Below are 10616 nucleotides of genomic sequence, written 5' to 3'. Positions count from 1 at the left end.
TAAATTTAGGGAATGGAATGGTGCCCCAGTTACTCCTCTCAAGACACATGCATAGATTTCCTATATTGGCTATTGGTAAATCACTCTTTGATTGTAGAGACTCCTAAAGTAGTTGATCCCATTGGTCCAATCAATCAACACTAATCCTATTTTATAATTGAACATTATCCTATGATTCTATAATGCTCTATGAATCCCTCTATTAGGTTTAACCTAGTTTTCAGAGTTTTATACCATATACAATATCTCTATCTTCTGTGTCACCTAACATGATAAACAATAATAAAACCAAAGTCACCTTCTGTACACAAGTGTATGTGTTGATCAAGTAATAAAGTCAATTGAAAAACAAGGTTATTGGTCAACAGGGATCTAGAGAATACTAGTACTGAATCTAAATCTGACAATTAACCTTATCAAAATAGTAAGTGTAAATGAAAAGTAGAGAAAAGCTAAAAATCAAAACACAAATAGAAACTTATGTTAAACAAGCATTAAGGAAGGGTTTCCGATTATAGAGTTCCCATAGGGTTTGTTAGGTTCTGGATAATGGTTGTATAAATTCTTGCAATCTAGTTGAACCGAGAGAGTTCATAAATTATACTACCCCCTTTCTCAAGGTAAATAGTAACTAGTCCCATACGGTGCTGATATAGGCAGCCCTATAACCGTAATACACTCTATGAACTCTTTCTAAAAATATGCAAGCATTCAAAATATAGACAACTCTCCTCTCGAAGTAATTGCTAATAAATCTATATGAAGTAAAATCAGAATCTCTTTCTGAAACTACTTCCTATGATTGTATTATGAACAGAATTTCATGTTAACTTGGAAGGATCACAAGAGAAGAAATCTCAACTACAAAGTACCCTATCTCTACGCAAATTAGGGACCTCCTTCAATTGCAGCTTATCTATATTAGGTGGATCTCTCAATTCATCTAAAATAAGTATATCAAACATGGATTCTTGGCTCTCACTACAATATAATCAAAGATAATAGAAACATGCAATTAACTTTTACAATAAAAGATTGCAACTAACAAATCAATATAAAAGCATTCAAGATCTACAACCAATGACAATCAAAATATAAACCCTAGATTCCATCTACACAGAAACACCAACAAGTTAGTTCTTCATTAGAGGAGAACACTTGTACAATCCAAAAAAGATAAGAGAAATGAATAAAAACATGAAAACCCCTTTTCTCTCTTTGCCCCTTGAGATGCCAATAAACTTCCCTCTTATCATCCACAAACAATGCCAAGGATGCTCCTGGACAGCTCTAATGGTGTCCTATATAATGGGTGAGACTCTTCTCCCCGTAGGATTACCGTAGAATACCTGAAGAAATTCTACCTCTTTCTACATTTTCTTGGCTGTCAAAAGATTGCCCAAACACCCTTAACAGAATATTTTATACCTAACCACTTATAGAATCCTTACAGGAGTAAGAGAAATGCCATAAGGAGTTGGAGATGAATGGTCGCATGCCTTATGGGCATCTTGCGATCATAAGCACCTCCTATAAGGTCTTCTATCTTGATGTTACGGTCCAACTTATGATCATAAGTGCTGGACCATAAACTTCTCAGGATGGCATTTGCAACCACCTTTAAGGGTTCATATTGCTCCCTGTAAGCACATCTTGTCACGCCCCGAACCCGGTAAGTAGACAAACGACCATTGATCCATAGGTCGTGAACCTAGTAAACCTGTAAGGCCTCAAAACCTGATTCAGGATAAACAAAACCATAATAAACCAACTGGGTTACACGATTATAGACTCTACAAAGTATATAATGCATGGATACAAGAAGTCCAAAAATACAAATACAGGGATACAGGGTCAGACAACGACAAGAACTCAAATTTTACAATAGGACAAGACAACATCTACAGACAATCTTTCAAGATCCACGCTGGTCTATCACTCTTGATCTTAAAAGGATTTAAAACAAATTCATGAGCTCACTAGCCTAGTAAGTAATATAGAAATTGTTTAAAAACAACATGGTTTATAAATCTAGGTTTCAAATATTGAGAATAATTCAAAGTTTAAACATAGTTTAAACAAATGCAAAATAAATAATTCAACAGATGTATAGTTCGCAAGTAGTGCTGCTATTCAAGAATATTGTAGGTATAGAAATACCATATTTCAAAGTTGTAAATCAGAAATATAGTAAATTGTCAAATATGAGCATAAGCCGCCAAAGCATAATTAGACTAAACCAAAAAATTCAAGAGTGTATTTCGAGTCTACCATATTTTCAGAATATTACTAATCTCCAAAATCATAATTTACACAAAATACAAAGTATAATATTTTAATAAAAGAATATTTCCAAATATGTCATTCTCCAAAATTTGAAACCCATAAACACTATCTCAGAAATACAAAACCTCAAGATAGGACAAAAAGTTTGTGTCTTTGTAGAAAATCAAAATCTAAAGGACAAAGCAGAAAGTAACATATTCTACCGCTTGTTTTCAAATTCACTATATATGCTAGAGGTCATTTGTTAAGCCTCGGTGACTAGAGCCAGAATAACAGAGGTCATTTATTTACCCTCGATGACCTAAGACTGAATATCAGATGGCCGTTAATTATTTCACGAACGGACACGGTACGAAACTGTAGTCTTATTTTTCCATAATTCCTTTTTGACAAGGTCAAGATTGAACCCCCACTAACAAGGTTGCATATTGTTCATTCGGAGACCAAAACATTTGGATACAAAAATATTTACAAGGATATGAGTTCAGAATTTCTCAAGTTCATAAATACCCAGAAATAATGATAAAATTTAAGTTCCCACTTTAGTGAAGATAAATAGAAAACTAGAAATGAAATTTAAAGATTTAAGCAAGCAAAGTATAAAAATTTATTCAAAATACCAATTCCTTCAAAAATTAAATAAAAACAATTAACTAAAGAAAATACCTCAAAATACATATTCAAGATAAATAATTTTAATATTAACAAAAATAATAGGTATTCGAAATAAAATAACATAATACTTAGATAATTATTTTACCAAATAAATAATTTCTCAAATAATGAAAATACAGAGTTATCGGTGGATTACTTACCTCAAAATTACTCTCCTCCAAGACACAACACGAAGACCCAAAGTCACTTCTCAAATAGTCCTATAACCCACGGATTGGCAACCATTATAACTTAAGAAATCATGAACCAATCAAAACATAAAATGAACACCATAAACTAGAGTCATTGGTCATTATCAAGGCAACTACCTAAGATCACCCAAGGACTGCATGGTCACTTTCAAATACAAAAACACACATTCTAAGGCAGCAGAAATTAGAAGGTGAGTGTGTTCTTCTATGCATGCACCATTTGGCCCTTAAGCATGCTTGAAAGAAAACATGGAGACATGCAAATCAACCAAAGTTACATGCATATAGTCACACCAAATGAGAGCATGCATGTTAAATCTTGGGTTTCCCAAGATTGTATTTTCTAAAGAGTTCAAAACACTACAAAGGCTGCATGTTTTCATGCAAGTATAAACCCATATAAACCTCAAAATGGGGTGCAACTCTTCATGCAACATGCTCTAAATATATATATATATATATATATTAGTATATACATATAGGTTTATAGTACAATAACACAAAACCAAAGGAAGCCAAAATATAAAGAGGATGTTTTTAACACACCTCTAAAATTCAAGGCTTAAAACTTAAGCATGCTTGATAAGTGCTTGAGTAGACATATTTTTCTATATGTTTTATATGCTTTAAGCATCATTTTTACCATGGTTTGTGTCTCAATAGTGTATTTGGTGTTCTTTTGTGCAATTAGGTTGTGAATGCCTTGAAGGAAGAAAAAGAAGCAAAGATAGGTTATAAAGACATTGTAGCAAAACACTGTAGCATTTCAATAATAACATTTTAGTGTAGAAAAACACTGTTCACTCGGTCGCGTGAAATCTAACATGGGCACATGGAGGCACGTGACAATCGCGGTTTAGTTCTATAAATAGCCCTTTTGCCCTATTCTTTGGGGACTTTTTACGAGCGTTCGTAGGGCAAAGCAGCTAGGGTTTGAAGAGGATGTCTTTGGCTAATTTGGGGGAGCTCTTCACCAACTTTGATAGATCTTTCATCCGTCATAGCATCAAAGCGGCCTTTGGCAACCTTGCTTTGGAGAAGGATCCTTCAAGACGTTGAGCGATCCATCACGGCCATCATCACGAATTCGAGGTGGTTTTTCTCTATGGTTTACATTGCTTTTATTTGCACTATTCTTTGCTTTGTTATTCGCCCCATGGAGAGATAAACTCTAGTAAGTATTTGGGCATGTGAACCTAGGATCTTATCTTTTGTATTGATTTACTTTATGTTTCCTATTAATTTTGAGTTTATTTGAGTTTTAATCTTGTTTTCTCATTGTTTGCATGTCATATTGATCTTTGTGATTGATTGGTGTTGCATGATTTGTTGCCTTGGTGAGAGAGAGGTCTCGAAGATTAAAGAGGGTTGAGAGGGTGAGTCATGAGATAGTAGGGCGTCCCCTTTCCTCTCCTATGATTGCTTCCTATCTCCATATTTCCTAAGCGTTATGCAACTATATTTGGTGTGAGGTGTGAGATTGAGAGATTTCTCGCCAGGACCTTGTTGGAGGTTAGGGATGTTCCACCTAGAAGTAGAAATAGATCTATCTATAGGAATCGGTTGCACTCCTAGGTATCCATATAGTCTATTGCGGTCATATTAGGTGTGTGGTGTTGAGATTGAGTGATTTATCCACCGGGACCTTGTGGGGCACTAGTATCAGTAGCCTGGAGACAGGGACCGATTGTTCTTGGATTACCTCGACTCATCTAACTCAGTTTAGGAACATTTAGTAAGTCTTGTTGACACACTCCTTGCGTGTGTATATTGTAAGTGCACGGGTTGTCGAAGTAATAAAATACCCCGGTGAGTGGGTAGTCGAATCCATAGAGAATAGTTGTTTGAAAACACAAGTATTGCTACTTAACTATAGTGAAAACCAAGTTGTGATGTTGATTAAAGATATCAATACAAAAAAAAGTAAAGAGAAAAGAGAAAGAGCAAGAATGGGAAAGAGAGGTAATCGATGGTAGAATGGGGTACTCAGACAATGCTCACCCTACAACTATTGTTTCAAGAGCAAGACTAATATTATGCTTCCTAATTGAAGTTTAATGAGTCGTGGCAATCCAAAGACACATGGTCCCAAACCTATGATCAACCGTGAATAGCCCTCTGCACTATGCCCCAGTGGAAAGGAATACTCTCATCATCTCACACTGTGAGGGACTGCTTGAAGCTCTAGGGATTCCAAGTGATAAACACTATTCCCTAATATAGGTCTAACCCTATGGTCCAGGCAAAAGACCCCTAGTCATGATTAAGCCCAAACACCAAGTATTACTTCAACACTCCACTCTGTTGCTTGCGCAACTAAGCCCCAGTGGAGTTTGTCTCTTAGCACTTCACTCTATCTCGACTATAAAGAACTCTTGGAACATGGAGGTAGGATAAATCACATTGGAAGAGAAAGGGGATATTCCACTACCTCTCGACTCACCCTCTCAACACTCTTCATTTTTGACCCCTTCAAAGCATTACCTAGATAGATTCTCAACCCTAGTGTCACTCTAAGGGAAAATCAAATCAATAAGCTCACGAGATTGAAACTCAATTAAAACATCAATTAAAGGAAACATAATAAGAGTCAATGAAACAAAATCATTCTAAGGTTTACAAGTTCAATCACCCACTAGGGGTTTAGCTCTCCATGGAGCAATACAAAATCAACAATGAAATCGAAGATAAATGAAAGCAATCCATAGATAAAACCCCCTTGTAGTTCGTATCGATGGTCTTGCAGAGCCGCCTTGTCTTCTCCAAAGGTTCCCTTGTCAAACCTAGGACACACCTCGCCGAATCAATACCGACGAAACTCCCCCAATAGTTCTCCTCCAAATGAACTCGATGTTGAATTCTGTAAAACCACTCCTAAAATCCAGCAAAAGTCTCTCCAAACCCTAGCAGCACTCTCCCCAGAAAGATGGGCACAAAATAGGAAGAAGATCCCCAAATAAAACTCTCAAAGCAGTATTTATAGGGTTGGAATCGAGCATCCACATGGGTATGTGGAATTTCCACATGGCCTTGTGGATTTCCAGAACTTCTTTTCCTAAGCGATGTGAATAGTAACTGCTAGAGTAAACTACTATAGTACTTCACAGGAATGCTCCCGAATTCACTCTTTTTATCGAGGCTGCATGAATGGGCACACATCCACACGGTAGATCACATTGCATCTTCAATGAAACCACATTGATGAAACTCTTGACAATGTTGCATAAGTTAGAACATATGAGTGTGACTGCCTTTGTGCTCTTCCACTTTATGTATTCATTTAAGCACAATGGAGGTTGGCACACACCCACATGTCTTTGAGTACAACTTGTGTCTTCACCTTTGTTCGATCCAAGAACTTCATTAACAATCACGTCCGTGATCTACTTTGCTTCATTTCTTCCAAATTTGTCTCCACAACCCTAAATGCACAAAAGAACACAAATACACACGAATAAGCTATAAAATCTAATAAAAGTAATGCTCAATGTAAGAAAAGTATACTTCATATTACTTATACACAAACACTTATCACTTGTACTTTATGTCTTGATCCTAGGGGAGCATCGCCCGGATACCTCATCTTTATTGATTGAGATCTCCCTTGTTTTTCTACTTTCCCTTGCCTGCTTGCGATTTTTCTTATTCTTGCAATTAAGTTCATTCATCACAATCTTGAATTTGACTAGATAACTGAGAAATGGTTACTACTTATAATTCCATTCCCCGTGGATTATCTCACCGGGTATTTTATTACTTTGCCACCCGTGCACTTGCGGTACACACAGGCAATTTAGTCGTGTCAATGCCCATACAAAACTAGTAGCTATAAACCCATGAATGGTTGGAACTTGGGATTTACACCTAAGTTTAAGAGTGTGGAAATACTCATGATTGCACTATAAAATTCTGATCATGTGCACAAACAAGCATGAAAACCAACCATCATAAGGGTGTTGGTACTACCTAAACTACCAACATGAAAACTTAACATTTTCCAAATATATATAAACAAGCATTAAAAGGGCACTAAAACAAGAACAACAACATGTTAAAGGGCAATGCCATCAAGTAGAAGGATGACTTACTTGGTGTGATGAGTAGGACAAACTACACTGTCAAGGTGCCTGCCATTAAAGAGAGAAGCTAGGTTTCTCTTGAAGATGGGTATAAAGAGAGAAGTAGCGACCAACTCTGGGTAATCCGGCTCACAATTTTTCAAGAAATCCCGTGATCATATTGATAAAGTAATGCAAAGAATGGAAGAAATATCCAATAGATAATTCACCAACCACCTCAAGAGTCTTCCTTAAAAGATCATGGAGCTTACCTCTATTACACTCCCACTCTTTAGAAAACCCCTTGCCAAAAGTTTAACTTCTTGTGATATTATAACTCATGTAGAAAGCACCTCACTTAGATTCACCAATGGATTTTCATCTTGAGAGCAAGAATATCTTATACTTTGGATGAAGACATGAACTGGATCTACTTTCACTCTCTTAAAGGACTACACTCTCTTCTTACCAAAGAGCTCTAATATTTAGAACTTTCTCAGTTGTCTCCAATGCTCGCTAGAGGTTCGGAGGTCAGAGGTTTTCCAGTACCGGTAGTACATCTCTCTCTCTCTCTCTCTCTCTCTCTCTCTCTCTCTCTCTCTCTTTTTCTCTCTCTTGGTGCCAAAAGGATTACCGACACAATTTTTTAATTACTAGCGACGGAATTTCATTGGTCTAATTTAATACTTTTACTAAGGGATTTTTACCGACAGAAGTCCGTTGGTATTGTATGGTTCATGCTAAATTTTTACGGCTAAAGTTTAACTCACGAATATGTTAATATTATTAGCAACAGAATTGTGTCAGTATAAATTTTTTATAAGAACCGACCTATCAATCTCTACAAAATTCCGTCAATAATAAGTTTTAATATTACCGACAATAGTATACCGACGGAACTACGTCGATATACTACGTTGGATATTTTATTGTAGTACTGACTTAGGATTACTGACGGAAGTCTGTCGGTATTTTAATAATACTTATTATCTAAAAATTATTTATATTAATTATTATTTATGTTAATAAATTATTATTTATATAACTTATTATAAAAAAAATAACTTTAAATAATTTTATGATAATAAATAAAAACTAATAATTAATTTATATTAATCATTAGTGTTAAATTAATATTTAAATTATAAAATATTAAGTTGAACAGCTTTTGTTTCCAGTTTTAATTTGATTAGCTATATCTTAAAAATTAGTGTAAAATTACTTTTTCAAATTTTTCATAAGGTGAGCCCTGTATTTTTGCTAGTGGTTAATGGGGGCAATGCACATGAAAATTAATAGAGGTAAAATCATCAAAGTGAGTTTTTCTTATCAACCTATTTTTTTTATCTACTCTAAGCAATAATATTAGTTGGAGATTATATATTTATTAGTTAGAGCATGTGCAAAAAGACTGATGCACATTGTGATCAATAACAAAGTAAAAGGTTTTAATTGATAAATATTAAAAATTCAGTTTTTTATTATCTTAAAATTTAAGAGATAAATTATTAGTTTGAAATAATCTCCACCATTGATTGTCATGATCAATGGTGGAGATTGTTCATGGTATAGAAACCTAACCCCCAAAATTTTCCCTCATCTCCAAGGCTACCTCTTTAAACCTCTCCCAAAATTTTCCTTTATCTCCAAGGCTGCCTCTTCAAACCTCTCTAGCCTCCTACTCCTCCTTCCCCTCCTCTTCCTCCTCATCTGCGCCAGATCCCACACTCAGATTTGTCCGCCTTCATTTGCGCCGGTGCCACTGTTGCCAGATCCTACTCTCTCTCTCTCTCTCTCTCTCTCTCTCTCTCTCTCTCTCTCTCACTCCCTCACTCTCACTCTTTGTATTTTGGAGTTGTGAATTTAGTTCATCGGATGAGGAATTTGCAGCTCGGATCACTTCTAAAGGTTATTCAAATTGATCTCATTTCAATTGTTTCATTACTGCGAGAGATTTGGTTCTGTGGATTGATTGATTGATCTTTGAGGGATTTGAGCTTGTTTTGGTCTTTCAATTCGTTTTTTATGTTTTTATTGTAGTACCTACTAAGATTTATGCCATTTGTCTTTAGAACATGTTTACCGGCTTAGATTGTCTTAAGGTTGCAGATTATTTCTTAGTTGGAATGGATGTAAGCTCTTTTTGCTTTTTGGGATTGAATTCTTAGTTGTAATGGATGTAAGCTCTTTTTTTTGTGGGTTTGGCTGGGATTTGAGTTGAAGTTAAGGTTGTAGATTCTTGAACAAGAATCTAATGGTATTGTCTAGGTTTGAGCTTAAATCAAGAATTCGTTCTTGGTTCAAGAACTTGATGGCATTGACTAGGTTTTGTGTTGTGAGCTTTCTTTTGATGTTTATTTTATTTTATTTGTTGTTTATTTATGGGTTTCAAATAGTTTTTAGTTGAAATTGAGGTGAAATATCAATTCTTGGTTCAAGAACTTGATAGTAATGTATTGGTTTTCTAATGTGAGCTTTCTTTAATTTGTGTTATATGAATGTGAATGTTAGCTAAATATGGATTCTGAACATGTATGATTTGGAAAATATGAAATTTTGATATACGCCCAATTTAATGAATCAAAGATAAGATTAATAACTTTTTGTGCTTGTTTTTGCTTTCGATCTTTTGGGTTGGACCTTTCATTGGAGCTGCAATTTATCACCAAATAGTGATTAGAGCAATTCCATTCAATAGTAGGTCTTGAGCAAGAACTTATGAAGACGATGATGGGGTTCATTGTTGTTGTGCTCATCTATTTTATGATTGTGGTTTTCATGCCTTGTGTATCTTTGTTTCTAAGCACTTGGGATTTGTTGTTGCGAATGATCTAAACTAAGTATAGATATATATTAACAAATATAATAATAATATGTTTGATTGTATCATTTTAAAGATGACAGCTTAGTGTTTCACGGATGCATGTGTTTATGTGGTTGTCTTTGAGTCTTTGACCAACCTCTAATTTAGAGAATTGAGTTAGGATGATGATGGGGTTTATTGTTGTTGTGTTCATCTTGTTTATAGTTGTGGTTTTCATGCCTTGTGTATCTTTGTTTCTAAACACTTGGGATTTGTTGTTGTGAATGATCTAAACTATGCATAGATATATATTTACATATGTAATAATAATATGTTTGATTGCATCATTTTAAAGTTGACAACTTAATATATTTATTACTAAGATATATCTTAGTGTTTCACAGATGCATGTGTTTATTTGGTTATGAATGATAGGGGCTTGTTTATTGTGTTATGGAAATGTGAATGTGTGTTAGGTTTCTATATAAGTCTAGTTAACAAGTTTAAGAAGTTTCATATTTGACTCTAGAGTTTAGACCAACCAAAAGATGATAAAAGGAAATTAAGTTTTTAGATAAAAAAAAATGATGTGGATACTATCAC

Source organism: Dioscorea cayenensis, chromosome 3 (genome assembly GCF_009730915.1).
Source record: "Dioscorea cayenensis subsp. rotundata cultivar TDr96_F1 chromosome 3, TDr96_F1_v2_PseudoChromosome.rev07_lg8_w22 25.fasta, whole genome shotgun sequence".
NCBI classification, from domain to species: Eukaryota; Viridiplantae; Streptophyta; class Magnoliopsida; order Dioscoreales; family Dioscoreaceae; genus Dioscorea; species Dioscorea cayenensis.
The sequence above is the reverse complement of the archived record's forward strand: the minus strand, read 5'-3'. Positions refer to the sequence as shown.